The sequence below is a fragment of the Alligator sinensis genome, unplaced genomic scaffold (genome assembly GCF_000455745.1).
Source record: "Alligator sinensis unplaced genomic scaffold, ASM45574v1 scaffold1195_1, whole genome shotgun sequence".
NCBI classification, from domain to species: domain Eukaryota; kingdom Metazoa; phylum Chordata; order Crocodylia; family Alligatoridae; genus Alligator; species Alligator sinensis.
In genome coordinates this window covers 1,414,416-1,433,023 of record NW_005842322.1, presented here as the reverse complement: position 1 = coordinate 1,433,023, position 18,608 = coordinate 1,414,416, and the positions used below count along the sequence as shown (strand labels likewise).

The window sequence follows — 18,608 nt, the reverse complement described above, 5'->3', positions numbered from 1 at the left end:
CTATCTCAGCAACTTGTGTGTCTGTATGTGTCTCATAATGTTCTGCTAACTTTTAGAGAGAGGAATTTTTACTCCACTCAGCCTTATAGCAGCTAGCATGGCTACAGGCTAGTGAGCTGGATTCTGTTCTGCATTGTCTATTGGCAGCTACTTTGGCAGTTATTAGCTCTGTCCTGGAAGATGCTGGGTACCTTCAGCTGCCATTGAAGATAAGAAAGTATGTTCCAGCATTGTGTAAGTTATAGGGCTTCTTTGTGGAAGAGATTAATGCTGCCAGTTGGAAAGTGGTCCACAAAGAGTGCAAGAGACCCATTGCTAATGTTAGCTAAAGAGATTCTTTACTTTACATGAGAGAGACCTGTGTTTGCACAAATGACAAACCATAGTTCTAGTCTCAGATCCCTAGGATTGTGTGAGAACTTAGCCAGTACTGTCTGTCTTTTGTAGCAGCAAATTCATTCCATTTGGACCATAAGTACCTGTCCCAGAATCCTTATTGCTGGGATAATATTTATAGGCAGGAAAGACCCAGGTTGACTCTTGGATCCCAGGTTCAGTGTGGGCTGGAAGAATGTGAACCAGTTTGACCTGGAACCATCATTAGGAGAGAATAAATGCGGACTAGGATAGGGGTAGGCCTGCTCCCTGTTTATTACAGCCAGACTCCACACGTTGTTTCCACAGAGGGAATTTTCAGGTCCACCTAGTCCTTACAGCCGCGACTCCATCCCTCTCTTGTGCTCAATATGTTGAGGTGTCTAGCCCTTCTCAAGCCTCCAGAGTGGAAGAGTCCATTGCATCTCTTAAGTGTTTAGAAGGGAAACAGCTGTTCCCCTCACTTTGATCCTCCCCCTTAACAGCCCAACAGGTAACGAGTCACAGCACAGCCACTTCTGTAAGCTAGTTACCCACAATCAAGCTGGCTAATGAAAATGTTTCTAATTAATATGAGGCAGATTAAAACTCATTACACAAGGTCACTGGTAATGAAAGGTAATCGGAGCACAAATTACCAAGCCTTGAAGCGAAATGAAGATGGAGCATGAGCTCAGGAATTGGCATTGGCTGTCTATGCACCAAACTGCCAGGCAGAAACAGAATGTGGCAAGGTGGTTGGTGGTTATATATGAGGCCTTTGCTTCAGTTACCATTGAGTACCACTTCCCCCACCACTTGTGGCTCAGCAGCAGGTTTGGTTAATGGAAGAGAGAGAGGTCTGAGATGTGGAGTCGGTCTGCTCAAGTCCAGTGCAAACATCTGAATCCAGTGAAGTTTGAAACTAAAGGCATTCTCTAGTGCATGATGTTGATGATTGCCAAGTTGGTGTGAATATGGGTACCAGTGTGGTGGAGTCTACCAGAGGCATGAGTTTCAGTTTGTGTATGGTGGTATATGTGATTCAGGGCTTTGTTTGCTTGTGTGCATGTGAATTTGGACATCTGTGTGTGCATAAATGTGGTTGTGTGGGTATGCCTGTCTGTGGGTGGGTGGAAAAATCCTTCCTGATCCTCCCCCAAGCAGACTAGCAGGCTTCTTGAACATACTTGGTTACTCTTATTGTTGCAAACAGAATAGACAATAAAATGATCCAGCCAAGGCACCTGTTTTTGATCATCTGACTAAGTTTCAGAGGTTGGCCATGTTGCCTGAAGAAACAGATCTTTTTATTTGTCTAAAATTTGCTATTCATCTGGGTGTAATTGTATGACTTCTTGCTCCCATGACTCTTTGTTTCCTGCATATTAACAGTTAGAGCATGACTTTTGGTGTTCATAAGCTAACCTGGCCAACTGGCTGCTGTTATCCTCTATCTAGCTAGGTACTTTTGTGGTCAGCAGCACTCTAGTATCCAGGCATTTTACAAACATTTAAGCCTCTCAAAACCCTCGTGAGGTAGGTTAATATTCTTTCCTCCCATAAACAAAGGCCTAGTGAGCTTGGTAAGCCATTTATTCTAGGTTACTGAGCTAATCTATAGCAGAAGCAGGAACAGAAACCAAATTTCTAAGACTTACTCTGGTGTCTCAACAACAAGACCCTCCTTCCTCCTTTAATTCTCCTCTATGAATCATTTAGATACATGTGAATAGGAAGAGAAGAGCTTCCAGATTGGATCAGCCAGAACTTGGCTTAGTGTCTTCTCTGCAGCAGTAGTCAGAACCAAGGAAGCTGTAAAACTCCCATAACAGATAATTATTCAGTATGATGCTGAAAAAGGAAGCCTGTGGGGTGAAGCTGTATTGCTACCCAACATGTCCACAGGTGGTAAATAGTGGAATGACCTTCAGAGAAGAAAGGTTAGCTGTGAAGTAAGTAGGGGTTACTCTGATGAATAAGCAGTTGCGGACCAAACAGCAGCAGCACCACCAGGATGTGGTGAGGACAGCAGATGGCAATGCTTTCCCTCCTGAAAAGCCACATATATCCTTTGACAGTGCTGTGACATGGTGGGTACAGGTCACTGCTATAATAAGCCTGCCCAGCCCCGAGCTATGGGTCTTCAAGTCCTCAACGGCAGAGCAGGTGGAAGAAGATGTTAGAATCTCAACGGCTGCAAAGGCAGATGAAGGCTGCAGCAGAACAAGATCCACCATAGGTGACATGTAGAGAGGGCCTGGGAGGGCACGTGCCCCCTCTGACATTGGCTGCTGCCAGCTTCTGCGGGTGGTTGTTGCTTGCCACTGCCAGCATCACTGTCGGTGTCTGTGGGCAGTCCTCCCTCGCCGCTGTCAACACTGCCACTGGTGTCTGCAGGCAGTCGCTGCTAACACTGCCGCTGGTGTCTGCGGGTGGTTCCTGCTCACCACCGACTACAAATGGTGTTCCCCCCAGTTTTGAAAGGTATCAGTCGTTCATGAGATCCACAGTTGTCTTGGTCTCCTTGCCATTGGATCAAGGTCCTGTTTTGTCAAAAGCTGTGGAAGATGATGTGCAGCAGCTTCTCTACAACAAAAGAAATCACTCACAGGCATCTTTCATGCAAGCGCATTCCTCATGCCCTTTGGTGACCAGCTAATAGTGATAGGAGCAGGAGTGTGAGGTCTGGAAGCTCCTAGTCACGAACTGGCATGAAGACAGCAGTTACAAGAAGGTCGTCTAGCACTTGGATAAGACAGGAGTGCAGTTTGGCAGCTGTAACTGAGCAGCCCTCTTCCGGATATGCTCTGCTCGCCCCACATGGTGATGAGGCTAGAAAAACTGCCCTAAACATAGCCTGTCTAATACAGTATTCTGTATTTCTTCTTGACTGGATAATCACTTACAAGTAGGATCACCTTTTACTGCAGTTGAAAATACCAGTAAGGACATGCCATTATTTTCAGGACCTGGAACATCAGGACCCTCGTGGACTACCTTAATAGTGAACACCCAGAGTGCCATGTTGCAGTTGTGGCCTGAGAGCTCAGGTGACACAACATCACTGTAGCTGCACTGAGCAAGACTCAGAGAGCAGGAGATGGGCAGCTCAAAGAATGTGGAGGCGGCTATACCTTCTTCTGGAAGGGTAAACGGGGAGGAGAACATTGACTTCATGGTTTTTCCATTAAGAATGAACTCATAAACCAACTCAGCGACTTCTCTATTGGAATTACAGAGTGGCTCACTACTCTGTCTTGAACTGTTAGGGAGCCAATATGCCACTGTCATCAGCGCGTTTGCCCTGACTCTTGACACCACGGATGAAACCAAGGAGGAATTCTACACCAACCTTGGCCAAGTGCTTTCTGATGTTTTGGAGGGAGACCAACTTATTCTTTTTGGTGATTTCAGTGAAAGAGTCAGAAGGGACTCTAACCTCTGGAATGGAGCCATCGGCAAAGGAATAGGAAAGATCAGCTCCAGTGGCATCCTCCTTTTGACCAAACGTGCAGAATGTGGACTCACTATCACCAACTCACCATCACCAACTTGTTCTGCCAGAAAAACGGGCACAAGACATCATGGCAACGCCCACGATTTAAGCATTGGCACCTGATTGACTATGTCATCATCCATGCCCAGGATTGCAAAGATGTCTGCATCACCTGAACTCCATGATTGCAGGACTGATCACAGACTCATCTGCTTGGTTATGTCACTTAAAGTGGCTCCCAGACAACAGCTGCAGCAGAAGCAATGCTGACAGCAGATCAACATTTAAAGACTTGAACACCCAAGCAAGCAAGTCCTCTTCCACCAGTGCCTCAATGAAAAACTGGTGAATTCCAATCAATAACAATGGGAGAATGTCAGTAGTTTGTGGGGTGCCCTCAAGGTCACCATCATCAGCACCTATGAAGAGACACTTGAATTCTCTACCAGGAAATATGGTTTGATAAGAACAACCAGAAGATCCAAGAGTTGATCGATCACGGGCACAAGGCCTTTTGTGCTTGGCAAAATGACATGCACTCCAAGCAAAATAATTGAATCTCCCAACAAGCCAGGGCAAAGGTGGATACGTAATATGAAAAACAAATGGTGAGAAGACAAAGCTAAGGAGATTAAACATCTGGCTGACATCCAGTATTAGTGCCACTTTTTCAGTGCCAGCAAAGCCACCTACAGTCTGAGTACTTGGGGACCAGCCCTCTTAAGACCTGAGGATGGAGGAGACCTGATCAAGGAAAGAGGAGGCTCTTTTGATGTAAGTGTTCTCAATTCCATCCCAAAACACAGTCAGAGATCTTGGAATCCTTCCAACCCTTGAGGAGGTGAGGAAAGTCATCAAGCAGATGAAGAACAAGGTGTCTGGAGTGGGTGAAATCCCTGTGGAAATCTTCAACCAGGGGGAAGAGGAGCTCACATCACAGCTTCATGCCATCATCTTAAGGATCTGGAATCATGAGGAAATTCCAGACCATGATTGTGATAAACTTCAAGAAAAGAGACGTCTGACTGGAAACTACAGAGGGATTGCCATGCTGTCCACCACAGGAAAGATCACTGCAAGAACCCTTCTGAACTGTCGTCTTCCACTTGCTAAAGAGCTCCTCCCAGAATCGCAGTGGGGGTTTAGGTTATCTAGTGGCGCAACTGACATATTCTTCACAGCTTGCTAGCTACAGGAGGAATGCTGGGAACAACATATGCCTCTCTAAATGTCTGCTTTTGACTTCACAAAAGCTTTTTACTTTTGTTTTGGGGGATCCTTCTGAAGTATGGATGCCCACTGAAATTTTTCACCATTCTCTGCCTGCTCCATGACAGTATGCGAGTGGTGGTTCTCAGTAATGGATCTATCACAGATCCCTTTCAGGTTAAAATGGGAGTTAAGCAAGGCTGCGTCGTCACTCCAGTACTCTTCTCAGTATTCCTTGCCACGATGCTACATCTGACTACCAACAAGCTTCCAGCTGGAGCAGAGCTAAACTACCGAATGGGTGGTAAGCTGTGTAACCTCAGCTGACTCTGAGCCAGAATTAAGACCACCCAACCTCAATCACTGAGTTCCTGTATGCTGATGATTCTGTAATTTGTGCTCACTTGGAAGCAGACCTTCAGGCAAACTTTACCAAAGCATACAAGAAAATAGGACTGATGCTTAACATTCAGGAGACTAAGGTCCTCTACCAACAAGCTCCTAATGAACAGGCCCCAGCTCTGGTAGATCAGATCTATGGTAAGACTCTGGAGAATGTTGAGCATTTTTCATACCTTGGAAGCTATCTTCCACAAAAGGCTGACATCAATAAATGAATCCAACATCCCCTCAGATGTGCAAGTGCTACCTTTGGACACCCGAAGAAATGAGTGGTCGAAGATCATGACATCAGATCTGAAACCAAGCTCATGGTTTATCAATCAGTCATGATCCTTACCTTGCTGTATGAAGCTGAGGCATGGACAGTGTCCAGGAGGCATCTAAGCTTGTTGGAGAAGTACCATCAATACTGCCTATGGACGGTCCTCTGAATCCAGTGGGAAGATGTGCACCAACATTAGCATCCTACTGGAAACAAACACCATGAATATTGAGGTGATGATCATCCAACATCAATTCTGTTGGGCTAGCCATGTCATCCAGATGTCCAGCTCCAGACTCCTGAAGCAAGTCTTATTCTCCCAGCTCAGTTAAGGTGTCACTCAAGAGGAGGGCAGAGAAAGCACTTCAGAGACATCTTCAGCGCATCTTTAAAAAAAATGCAACATTGATGTCAGTTCATGGGAGACTATCACCTAGGACCTCCCCAAATAGAGGGAGAGTCTGCTGTGGGGAACTCAGTACTTTGAAACCTCACAACAACAACAACAGGAGATGGAAAAGTGGGAGTGGAAGAAAAAAACCCATCACTACCCAGCCCCTACAGAAACACACATCCAAGCTGCAGTAGAGTCTGTCAATCCTTAATAGGCCTCATCAACCATCTTCAGACACATAGATAAGACAATCATGGAAGGCAGTCATCCTCATGTATGAGGGATAGCTGAAGAAGATAAAGGTAGTTTTCCCTTGATTCCATATGTTTAGAAGTTGGCTTATGACCAATTGACCTTTATGTATTTTTTTTCTAATTGTGCATTGTACAGATGTTTTTGACTGTGTAGAATGGGGATAATGATACTGACCTTTGTAAAGTGCTTTGGGAACTCTGGATTAAAAGTTTTAGATATAGATATATAGAGATACAAAGGTCAGTATCATCATAAAGGTATATGCACATGAATTGGGTAGTGCTGTCCATAAATGTCTAAAGCCTTTCTAAGTCCTTCTAAACTGTTGGCATTTATATCCTGCGGTATTCAGTTCTACCATTTAATAATGCTTGTGTGGGGGGCAGGGAGAAAGGTAAAGAAAGCTTAGGTAGTGTGCCTTTCTATTTTGTGGACAGTCCCTTTTGTTTGCTATTTTGTGAAAAAGGGAAGCAGAAGTGGCAGATTTACATCCTGTGTACCATTCACTAGGGCTGTGTGAAGCTTCGGGTGCTGATTTGATTTGGAGGAGATTCGGCCCGATTTGGCAGCCAAATCTCCAGATCGAATCAGGAGACCAGTAAAAAGGTCCGAATTGATTCGGGCAGTTCCTGCTCGCCACTGCAGGGAGCTGGACCTGGACTTCGTGCTGGTAAGTGGGGAGGGGAGCTGGACGGAGGGAGGGGACCGGGGTGGAGGGGACCATGGGGGGACCCCCACCAGGTCCCATCCACTGCCTGTTCCCCCCACCCCCCCGACCCTTGCCTGCTCTCCCAGCCCCATCAGTGGCTGCCCCATCTGGTCCCAGCATCCTGGCACTTTAAAAAGCCGCACACTCACCAGCTGCTGCAGTGACCGTTGGGGCCTCGGGGGCTCATGGCAGAGCCCCCCCATGGAGTGTGGGTCATTGGGGATTGCCTCTCCACCTGGCAGGAGCTGGTGAGTGTGGGGCTTTAAAAAAAAAAAAAAAAGTGCCAGGATGTGGTTCCAGACGGGATCACCATTCATGGGGCTGGGAGAGTGGGTGGGGGGATGGGGCCTGTTTGAGTTGGAGATTCGGCCAATTTGGCAGAGGCTGAATTTCTGAATTGGATTCAGCTGAATTGATCCAGGACAGTGATTCGAATCACTGAATTGAATCACTGTCCCCTGAGTTGGCCGAATCCAAAGCAAATACTAGCCACTTCGCATAGGCCTACCATTCGCTAGTGAATTTAATTCCTTCTCATTCCCTTCTGTATATATCTCCTCTCTCAGCTGGGTAGCCCTAACTTTTTTTACATCTCTCTTCTTATACAGAAGTCTTCCCAGGTCTTCAGTAATTTTAGATGCCCTTCTCTGGACTTTTTCTAGTTCTTTTGTACCCTTTTTGAAATAGTGACCAGAATGAACACGTTATTCAAGATGAGGATGTACCATTATGATACTTTTAACATTTCTCTCTCCTTTTCTTAATATAGCTTAACAGCTTGTTTGTTTGACTGCTGCTGTACATCAAGCAGATGCTTTCACTGAGCTGTCCACAGTGATCCCCATGTCATTCTCCTGAGTGGTTACAGTTAATTTAGAACCCATCAGCATGTCCTAGCAGTACAAATTGTTCCTTCCAACATGCATAACCTTGCACTTGTCTGCACTGAACCTGATCTGCCATCATGTTGCTCATTCATTTAGTTTTGTTGTGTTCTTTTGGAATACTTCATATATTTTTTTTTCTAGTATTACGTAAGCTCAATATGTGTGACATTCAGTCACCTCACTCTTCATAACTTTGCCAGATCACTGATAGATACAGTAAGCCAGGGCTGTCCAACTGGGAGCTTGTAGGTCTCGTGGTCTGTGAGGGATTAATTTGTGGTCCCCAGGCTCTCACTTGGTTGTCACTCCCCCAGTTCTTCCAGAGTGAGGTGATGTGGTGTGGCATTGCCCATGATCTCAGGTGAGTCTGTGGCCACTGTGCAGACAAAGTGTGCATTTCTGCCTTTTAGAAGATGGACAGCTCCGCATTAAACATCATCCCTAGAATGGGCTCATTTGAGGCACTCTATTGTTGACTTTGACAGTATTGTACAGTGAGTGTTTGTTTTTACTCTGTTTTCTGTCTCATAAGCTTTGCCTACACTTTCCTCTCCTAATCACATTTCCTGTTGTTGCTACCACTGACTCAGCATCATTGGAGCTGACAACTGAAGTGCTTGTGTAGACAGTGCTCCTGCAGCTGCTGGCACCTGTGCTACCATACTGTCTAACTCTACTTGGAGGAGGTCAAAATGAGACTGTAGGGGGAAAACACTGGTGTCTGAAGAAATCTTAAGTAAAAATCCCTCTTTTTTGCTAGCATCTGAACTGGAAGTTCCAAAGCTGGGAATTTGGGAGGGTGGGGGGGTGAATAAGCTAATGCAGACAAGGCTATAACCAATTTCTGGTTCAGTGTCTTACAGTTTGCCTTTTGTGCTCCTGGGAATTGTTCATTAAGACTTGGGTACATTTTTTTTAAACTGCTGAAGTGACTTGGGAGCCTGAGTCCCTTTGAAAGCCAGTGGTCACTTTGGTGTTTCTGCAAATGTTACTTTCTCTCTCCTGTTGCTGACAGAAAAAAAAAGATTGGTCCTTATGTGCTTCCAATTTAGGAGTCAATAGTGTTTTAAAAAGTAGATGCCACGCACTTGAGGGTTACTGAAGGAAACAGGCTGAGGTATCTAGGATTCTAAGGCAGTCAACAAGGAAAATCGGGTGCCCCTGAAGGGCAATTCAGAGAATCCAGACACCGTGCATGGAGCTGCCTAGATGTAGCCAATAGGAGACACTAAGCACAGGATTGTGTCTGACCTCCCACCCCCACCCTTGAAGCTCAAGTGCCTGAGTGAGGGCTGTGAAGGAGGCTCTTCTGTCTACTCTGGCTCGAGTGCCGAGCCTTCTTCTTAGTGTAAGTGCTTATCTGACTAGTACAACAGCAGTATTTATGGTGCCCACTTTCTGCTCTAGTGTTTAGAGCACACAGATTTACATGTTGTGCTTCCTGGAGGAATGTACTAACTACAGAACCGTAGAAATGCCTGAGGGGGACTGCCACTGTGCAGAAAGGGGTGCAAGATTCATGGAGCCAGGAACAGATAAAGTGGGAGGGAGCCTGTCTGTAGTCCAGGGATGAGGACATTTACCTGGGAAGGGTTTTAGTCCCTGCTGCCTGGGCTATTCCTTTTATTTATTTATTTATTTTTATTTAGGTACGGTCTAATTCATGAACAGTATTAGGAGCAAGGACTAGAACCCACCTCCTCCTGTTCCTCTGGCCATGGTTGGAGGGATGGTGACTGGCTTGGGGGGTTACAAGAGTCTGTGGCCAGTGTGCAGACTAGGTGTGCATTTCTGCCTTTTAGAAGATGGACAGCTCCGCATTAAACATCATCCCTAGAATGGGCTCATTGTAAGCCCCTGGGGGTTACAAGAAATAATGGCCACAAGCTAGCAGAGAGCAGATTTAGACTGGACATTAGGAAGAACTTCTTCACAGTTCAAGTGGCCAAGGTCTGGAATGGGCTCCCAAGGGAGGTGGTGCTCTCCCCTACCCTGGGGGTCTTTAAGAGGAGGTTAGATAGGCATCTAGCTGGGGTCATCTAGACCCAGCGCTCTTTCCTGCCTATGCAAGGGGTCGGACTCGATGATCTATTGAGGTCCCTTCTGACCCTAGCATCTTTGAATCTATGGCTGCTGCCTTGCTCTGTACTGAGCTCTGAGCTGCTGGGTGTGCTCAGTGTTCACTGAGCACATCTAGATTTAGGCCCCTTTAGGTAAGCAGAGTTCAAGTGCTGCTCTGCTTCCATTCTGTATTGCTAGTGTAAGAGTGATATTGTAACTGTGATGGTCCAGAAATTAGGTGAGACAAACGCTTCTTAGGATGATATTGTTTACTGGATCAACTATGTAGTTGGGATAGAGTCTGACATGTTTCGTGTGCAAGGCATTCTTCCTTAGGTCTGACTGCAAGGAACAAAGCACCACATTTGAGGGGAGGTTGGCACCTAGGTGTCCAGCTGAGGTGCTTCCTAACATATATGGAAGTCTAAGATTTGGTGCCTAGGGATCAATGTACTCCAAAATATAAGGTGTCAGATAAACTTAGGTGCCTAAGCGATTTTGTGGCCGGTGGAGTGCACTATTCTGGACCACCTCTTGTGATTTAGGCACCTAAATTCTTAAGTTCTAAGAGCCTAGTTTACTTGTGTGGTTCTGGCCCTTACTACTCCATTCTGCATTGCTGAATTACTACTTTCCCTTTTTCTTTTCCCCAAATCTTTTCATAGTTTCATAGTTTTAGGGTCGGAAGGGACCTAATAGATCTTCTAGCCCGACCCCCCGCCAGGGCGGGAGAACAACCCAAAAAACACAAACAAAACCACTCACCCTAAAAACAAAAACGGGACTCAAATGAGTCCAGCCAGGTAAGTATCCAGCCTCTTCTTAAAGATCCCCAGGGTAGGGGCCAGCACCACCTCCCTTGGAAGTTGGTTCCAGCTCCTAGCCGCCCTAACTGTGAAGTAGTTTTTTCGGATGTCCAATCTGTACCTCCTCTCCATCAACTTGTGCCCATTACTCCTTGTTATGCCAGCGGGGGCTAGGGGAAACAGCGTCTCCCCCAAACCCTTCTGGTTCCCCCTAGTGAGTTTATAGACGGTCACCAGGTCCCCCCTCAGCCTTCTCTTGTGGAGGCTGAATAGGTTCAGGTCCCGCAGTCTCTCACTGTAGGGTCTGCCCTGTTGTCCCCGGATCATGCGGGTGGCCCTCCTCTGGACCCTCTCCATGTTGTCCACATCCCTCCTGAAATGGGGCGCACAGAACTGGACACAATACTCCAGCTGCGGCCTGACCAGCGTCGCATAGAGGGGGAGGATCACCTCCCTGGCTCTACTCGAGATGCACCTGTGGATGCACGACAAGGTCCGGTTAGCCCTGCCAACCATGACCTCGCATTGTCGGCCCATGTTCATCTTGGAGTCAATAATGACACCAAGATCCCTTTCCGCCTCCGTGCTCTCAAGTAGGGAGTTCCCCATCGTATAAGTGTGCTGCTGGTTCCTACTACCCAAGTGCAGCACCCTGCACTTGTCCGTATTGAAACACATCCTGTTCCTGTTTGCCCACCCCTGTAACCTATCCAGATCCTTCTGCAATCTCTCTCTCCCTGCTAGCGTGCTCACCTCCCCCCAAATTTTGGTGTCATCAGCGAATTTAAACAGGTTGCTTTCCACCCCAACATCAAGATCGCTGATGAAGAAATTGAACAGCGCAGGCCCCAGGACCGAGCCCTGGGGGACTCCACTACCCACCTCCCCCCAAGTCGAGTATGATCCATCCACCACCACCCTCTGAGTGCGACCCTTCAGCCAATCTGCAATCCATCTGACTGTGTAGGCATCTATGCCACAGTCGCCTAGTTTATTAATTAGGATGGGGTGAGAGACGGTGTCAAAGGCCTTGCTGAAGTCCAGAAAGACTACATCCACCGCGACACCTGCGTCCATGGCCTTTGTGACCTGATCATAAAAGGCAATCAGGTTGGTCTGACATGATCTCCCCCTAATAAATCCATGCTGATTGCCCCTGAGCATCATTTCTGATGCCGGCCCGTCACAAATGTGCTCCTTGATGATCTTCTCAAAGAGTTTCCCCAGGATTGAGGTAAGACTGACGGGCCTATAGTTGCCCGGGTCCTCCCTTTTCCCTTTCTTGAAGATGGGGACCACATTAGCTACCTTCCAATCGTCTGGCACCTGGCCCAAGCACCACGATCGCTCGTAGAGCCGTGCCAGGGGCCCTGCAATAACCCCAGCTAGCTCCCTCAGCACCCTGGGGTGGAGAGCATCCGGACCCGCTGACTTGAACGCGTCCAGCCCCTCCAGAAGCTCTCTAACCCGGTCCTCCCCAACCTGAGGTCTGAAGGCGATCCCCTCGCGTCCGGCTTCTATCACAGCAGGGAAGTCCCGGTCCCTGCACAAGAAAACGGAGGTGAAGAATTGGTTAAAGAGGTCCGCTTTATCCTCTGACGCAACCACCAGATTGCCCAGCATATCCTGCAGGGGCCCCACATTACCCGGCGCCTTCTTCATCCTCCCAATATATTTGAAAAAGGACTTTTTGTTATCCTTAATCCTGGATGCTAATCCGAGCTCTATAAAAGAGAGATGGAGAAAGACTAGCTCTAGCAGAGCTGAGACATGCACACTGACATACAGGGAGACAATTGTAATCTGAGATGCTTTCCAGGGGTGGCTTAGTTTTTGTAGGTGTTAATATTTATGTTTAGTGGACTGTGATCAGCTTTGTGAGCATTGCAGCACTGAACTCAGAGTAGTGGGGCTGGCACCATTGTCCTTTTGCTGTTGAGTTTAGTAACCCTTTGGGAGGCTTTTAATTGTTGCCCTCACAGGGTCATAAATCACCCTCCCCATGAGCTAAATTGTTGCAGGTTGGTTTAGTGAAGGAAAGCAAGATTAAAATAAGGAGTGCTTCATTCAGTTTTGAACATAGTGTGGTCTTTGTCCATTCTTATGCCTCATGTGAGTGGGTTCCATCATCTGGGCTTAGCTCCTGTGAGAGTTTCTGTCTTAAACCCTCATGAGTCTTTTCCCTGGTTGGCCGTTTCATTTCGCTAGTGGAATGTAGCCGCTGTGGGAAATGATGGCTGCAGAGATAAGAAAGTATCTCAAACTGCTTGGCCAATCCTATAGAGGTCTTCTGAGTTCTGGCTAGAAACCTTGAACTGAAATCTGTAAGTGAGGCCTGATCTTAAATCCATTGGAGTCCATGATGAAGCTGTTGTTGACTTCTGTGGTACAAGATTGGATCTGTAATTAGGATGCCAGATATTGTATTTGTGGCAGCCACAGTGCTTAGCTAGTTTGAGATTATGAACGCTGACCAGATTTATGCCTGGTAGGAGGGGAATCTTTTGGCTGCTTGCAGATTAAATTGGGCATTATATACTACCTTGGTGTGAAATAGTATTGAGAAGTCCAAAAGGTTTTTCTTAGATTTCTAAGAAATGGGAGGTTAGACATTAGAGGGAAGCCTTGCAAAACCTCTAAAATAAATTTATGGTGTCTTTTTAGTACTGGTTAGAGACTGTGTGTGTCAGAATTAATGATAGTTCCCCTCCTCAAAGCGGGTGCTGACGGTGCTACCCAGATTACAGGTAACTTTGTAGGCTGGGTGCTGATAGAAGAAGCAACAACAGGTGTATGGCTTGACCTTTTATTTGCTTGCACTTCAAAACATGAAACAAATAACTATCTCCAAGTATATCTGGCTACCCATGGCAGCACAACATAAGGTCTCCCCAGCCAGTTTAGGCAAGAATCTAAAAGGTGGGAGAATGGTGGGACGCAGATTGGTAGCAGGTGGTCTTGAATTTGCTGAGTTCTCCAAATTTCCCTCTAGCCTTTCCCCCATATTTATTATATGTCTTATTCTAAATAGTGTAATAAATGTTATCTGATTAGGTTTTATTTAACTTTCTTTATTTTACTGAAACTTTTGGAACTGGATGAACCAGTTTTCCTGTGGATGTGAAAGGTGTCAATTAATTGGGATTTATGTTTCTGTGAAAATTATGTTTCTGGAAGGAAGGATTCTTATCTCTTCCTTTCTTCACCGTTGTGGAATATTTCTTGTCCTTATCCTGTTTTTCTCTTTCTCAAAATGTATAGTCTTCCATAAACAAGGCTGCTTTTATTTACATATTTATTTTATTTATTTATTTACGACTTACCTGGAACCTTAACAAAAATGCATCTATTATAGCAAAACAACATCTAATACATTTGCTTTTATCAATTACTTTAAGCTAAAGCTATGATATAGTATGTCTGGATTATGTAATGTCTTTTTCAGGCTTTGTGCTTTGTTTAATTTAATCTCATTGCTGGTTTAGTTAGATGTGTTGATGGCTTTCTTTACTTTGTTGACCAAGCTAGTTGTCATGTCTACAAAGGTTCACTGTACAGTCATTCAAAAACAGGTTTTGGGGTCTTCTGCTTAGCCATACTTCTCCAGCTTGGCCTAGGCCCCTTGAAAATGGCCAAGGCTGGCAACAACTGTCTGCTGGCAGCAGTTCCAAACATTTTGGGTACATTGTCAGGGATTGTCCCTGAGATTCAGTAGCACTTCCGTTGCTGCTTGTAGCATAAATGGGCCAAATTATTGTGGGAGGAGGCTACTGTGTCTTAGTTTCTGCTCTCTTGCTCCTGGCATTCTCAGTGTGGCTGTCCTTATCTTTCACTTTTTCAGAGATCAGCTCTCCCTGTGAGGACTTATGTCCATGAGGTAGCTGGGGTTCACTAAGGGATGTAAAGATTCTGTAGAGCTTGAATTTCCTCTGCTCTTGTGCCAAAGGAGGTCTAGGCTAGTTTTGCTCTCTTCACAGCCATGATACAGGGGGGTGAGGGTTTTCTTTGCATCTGAGCCCTAGTGATCTGCGTCAGTGAGGAGCTGGAGAGGGTGTTTTTCCTGAAGGAGTGTCTTTGACATCAGGTACAGGTGGTTGTACCTTGGTAAGTCTTCTTGATGGGGTAGAGATTTTGACAGGTAAATGACTTGCAGCCTTGGTTTCGTGCTCCCTCACCAACTTGGTGCTAGTGTCCTGTCCTTCTACACAGGCAACTTGGATTTTATTCTCTTTCACTTTCTGGGCCTGACCAGTGTTTAGTGGGGAATATGACCTTGTAATTCAGTTCCCTAAACCTAGGCCCTCCTATCCAGGCCAGCTTGATACTTGATATTGTGCAGTACTGTGCAAGAGACCAAGGTTGTTGATGCTTAGCCCTATGTTTCAGTCCCTGAGTCATCTTGCTTTGTGTTTTGCACTAAGCCATGCAGGAGACAGTGGTTTGACTGTGTCCTTGTGTTTGGGTTTACCAGGGCCCCAAGCTGTGTGGAAACAGCTCATCTGTGGCTCCTACTGTGTCTCTGTGAGCTCACAGAGCCCTGGCATGACATTCTTCTAACACGGAAGAGTCTAGAGCTTGAGCACAAAGAACCAGGACTGGAAACACTTCTTTCCCCTCCCCCTGACAAGCATGCTTCACACAGCCTGCCCTCCGTCTCCTCTGGAATACAGACAAGCTCTGGGGAGCTGTAGACAGTGACTCCCCTCCAACCTTCACTGGCTGCTGGACTTTATTTTTTTAATCCTCTGCTGGAGACAGAGTGTCGAGGACAATTATCCAGGCTGCATAAAAGCTGTTTCCCTGTAATGGGCTGTACTCCCTGTACTGTGACAAACTGCCCAGCTGCTCTGGCTCTCTCCCTCCCACTCCCTCTCTTTCATTCCATGTTACTCCCTTTCTAACTCTCTTGCTCTTTCCATTTCATTTCTTCCCTTCATCACTCCCTTTCTTTGACTGTCTGTCTGTCTTCCCCACACACGGGCAGACATGCACAGAAGGACGAGGAAGGGAAGCATCTTGCTCAAGCAGGGGACTGTTTGTCACAACAGAAGTATCAAAAGAAGCCCATAAAATGCAGCAGTCTTACCTGTGGGTCTGGGGGATTCAGGCAGCATTTTGTGCATGTCTGTGGGTGGCTTTGAGTAGGCATTGTGTGTGGACACCTCGTATTGTTGTTACACATACACATGCAGTGTGTGTACTTGAATGTGTGTTTGTGCTGTGCATCTTTCTGTTTACACATCAATTTTTCTCTAGAATTTCCTATGGTATCTTGGTGCTCTTTTGAATGAGGCTGGCAAAGGAAGCCTGTCGTGGACATCCCGAGTCTTCTGCTCTTGTCACTGGGCTTAAGGTTCTTCTGTGGAGGTATAGTGAGAAATGCTCTCTCAAAGAGAGAGGTTTTGTAGAGTGCCCTGTAAGAGATCCAACTCTGGATTAATCTGCCCTCCTCTAGTATCTTGTTTCATGGCTGAATCCCTTCCACCGAGAGTGATTTGTTCTGGCACCTATGTGCTTCATCTGGCTGTGGTTAGGTGCATTTGCCTAGAGGCCAATTGTAGCTGCATCCAGGCCTTTTGATGGCTCTGAAGATCAGACCAAGGCATTGAACTGGCTAGGAAAGTGACCTGCAGATAAGAGCACAGGGATGACATGCTTACCCACATGTGCATGTGTGTGCTCTAGTTATTTTGAATAATTGTGGGAATGAAGTCCTGTGTAAGCCCATTTTGCCCAAATGCTATCTGCACTTATGTCCCCAGGAGTGTCAGATGATTGTTCTCTGACGAGTTCACCTGGAGGGCGTTTAAACTTGTGAACCCCATACAAATATTCTTGAATTGAGCATCCCTCGGTTTCTGGCAAACGCTACAGGATGTGCTCTAATTAGGTTCTCAGGGCTTTTCCAAAATACTATTTGGAAGTTTAGGTCCTAAATTTGAACTGCCCTAGTGAGAGCTTGGACCTAGGTTTCAAACTTGGCTTCTTGAAGAAATCTGTTCTTCATAAGTCCTTCCATACAAATCACTGCCACCCCTGGGTTCTTTCCTGCATCTCATTAACTGACATTGCTGATACATAAACTGTTCCTTGCTTGACATGTGGTGAATTGAATCAAGGACTTGCAGAGTGAAGAGCACAACCTGCTTCAGCTAAAGAGCTGGGGTTCTGGAGCTAGTGGTGCCAGCAACTCACATGATCTGTGGGTCAGACTGAGCATAGCATGCGCTGGGTCTTGATAACATCTGTCATCTTGTTCTTTCTACCTCTAAGCCTTCCCCAGAGAGAATTGTGTGTGCAGTGTACTGTGTAGTTTGGTACGTTTCTGCTTTATGCATAGTTTTTATCCATACACTGTTCGTTGTTATATTGGAAAAGGCAGGGCCTTGTCCTTGGAGCAGAGGTTGGTGAGGATTATGCTGGCCTTTGATTTCTGTAGAGTTTGGTCTGAGGCTGTAGAACAAACTCCTGACAAAAAAACTGTCTTCTGGAGAGAGAAGATTTACTCTATGGTAGAGTTGTCCATTGACCTCTTCATCCCAGAGCTTCAGGTGGTAGGCTGTCGGGTGACTTGATTACAAAGACTGAGAGCAAAGTCTGAGGAGTGTGCAAGCAATAGAGTGAGACTGGATGCAAAAGTCCTGCTATTCATAGATACACACTTTGTAAAGGTTTAAGGAGAGTGTATATATGTGTAAGCAGTGGTTGGGGACAGAGTTAAGAGTAAACTGTTTCCTAACTTTGAGCACTTGATTTTTCCAACTTCAGGGTGAATCTGCTTTTCGCTTGGGTTCTGGATAATTTCTCTGAGCTAGTGTTTCTGAATACCTGAGCAAGCAGCTGTGAACTGTGAGGATTTGGTGTCTTTAGCCATGTTCCTGGAAAAGGGAATTCATGCCAGAACTGCAGCAAGGATTTGGACTTTGCTGAACTCTGGCACCCAATACCATGAGGTATTGGCCAACACTGTGCAGATGGCAGCCAGGTGTAGAAAGAGATGGGAATGTGTTTTTTTTTCAATTTGCTTGCATTTTATTAAGTTAGCAGGATAAATTCAATTGAAGTCCATTAGTAGACTACTGACTAAATCTGTGTCCCTGACAGGGATGTTTCCTACTAGTAATGTAAACAGAATATATCATTGTCATTGGAGGGTTTGGTGCTTAGTACTTTCTTGAGAGAGAGCAGTGTTGTCAGCTGAAATACAGACCTGGACAGTGATCATCTGCAGTGGTTGGCTTCTTGGGGTGCTGATAGAAGTAACATTTGTTGTGTGATTGGCTCCCTGAAAGTGCTCTACAGCCATGCCATGACACATGCACGGCTGCAGAATGCTTTAAAAGTGGCTGATCATGTGACAAATTAACCCTCATCTAATGATCAGATGAAGGCGCTCCAAAGTTGAGTGCCTTAGGTAACTTCTGCATACTCTTTGCATGATTGGGACTGGGCTGGTACAGCCCAGCCTCACCCCTAGTGCTGTCTGTAGGAAGAGAGTGGGGAGGAGGGGGAGCTGTGGGTTGGTGTTTGCCCAACCTGAGCTGGAGGGAGGTAGGTGGATTGGAGCCCTCTTGCCTTGTGGCCTCCCTCCCAACCCCCTCCCTCTCCAGCTCAGTTGGGCAAACCCCAGCTTGCAGCTCTCTCTTCCTCCCTCCTCCTTTTCTGAAGACAGCCCTGGAGCTGGGGGGGGAGGGGGGAGGAGCTAGTAACAATGGGGGCAGGCAACTCCTCCATTGGATTGGATCCAAAGTAGAGCTTGATTTTTCTTTC

General features: G+C 46.2%; 1 protein-coding gene across 8 annotated transcripts in view; it reads left to right on the top strand.

Annotated features, from left to right (window-relative positions):
- ADCK1 (aarF domain containing kinase 1) overlaps positions 1–18,608 on the top strand; it is a 125,109-nt gene that overhangs the window by 35,243 nt on the left and 71,258 nt on the right. The gene's annotated exons all lie outside the window — the stretch shown is intronic.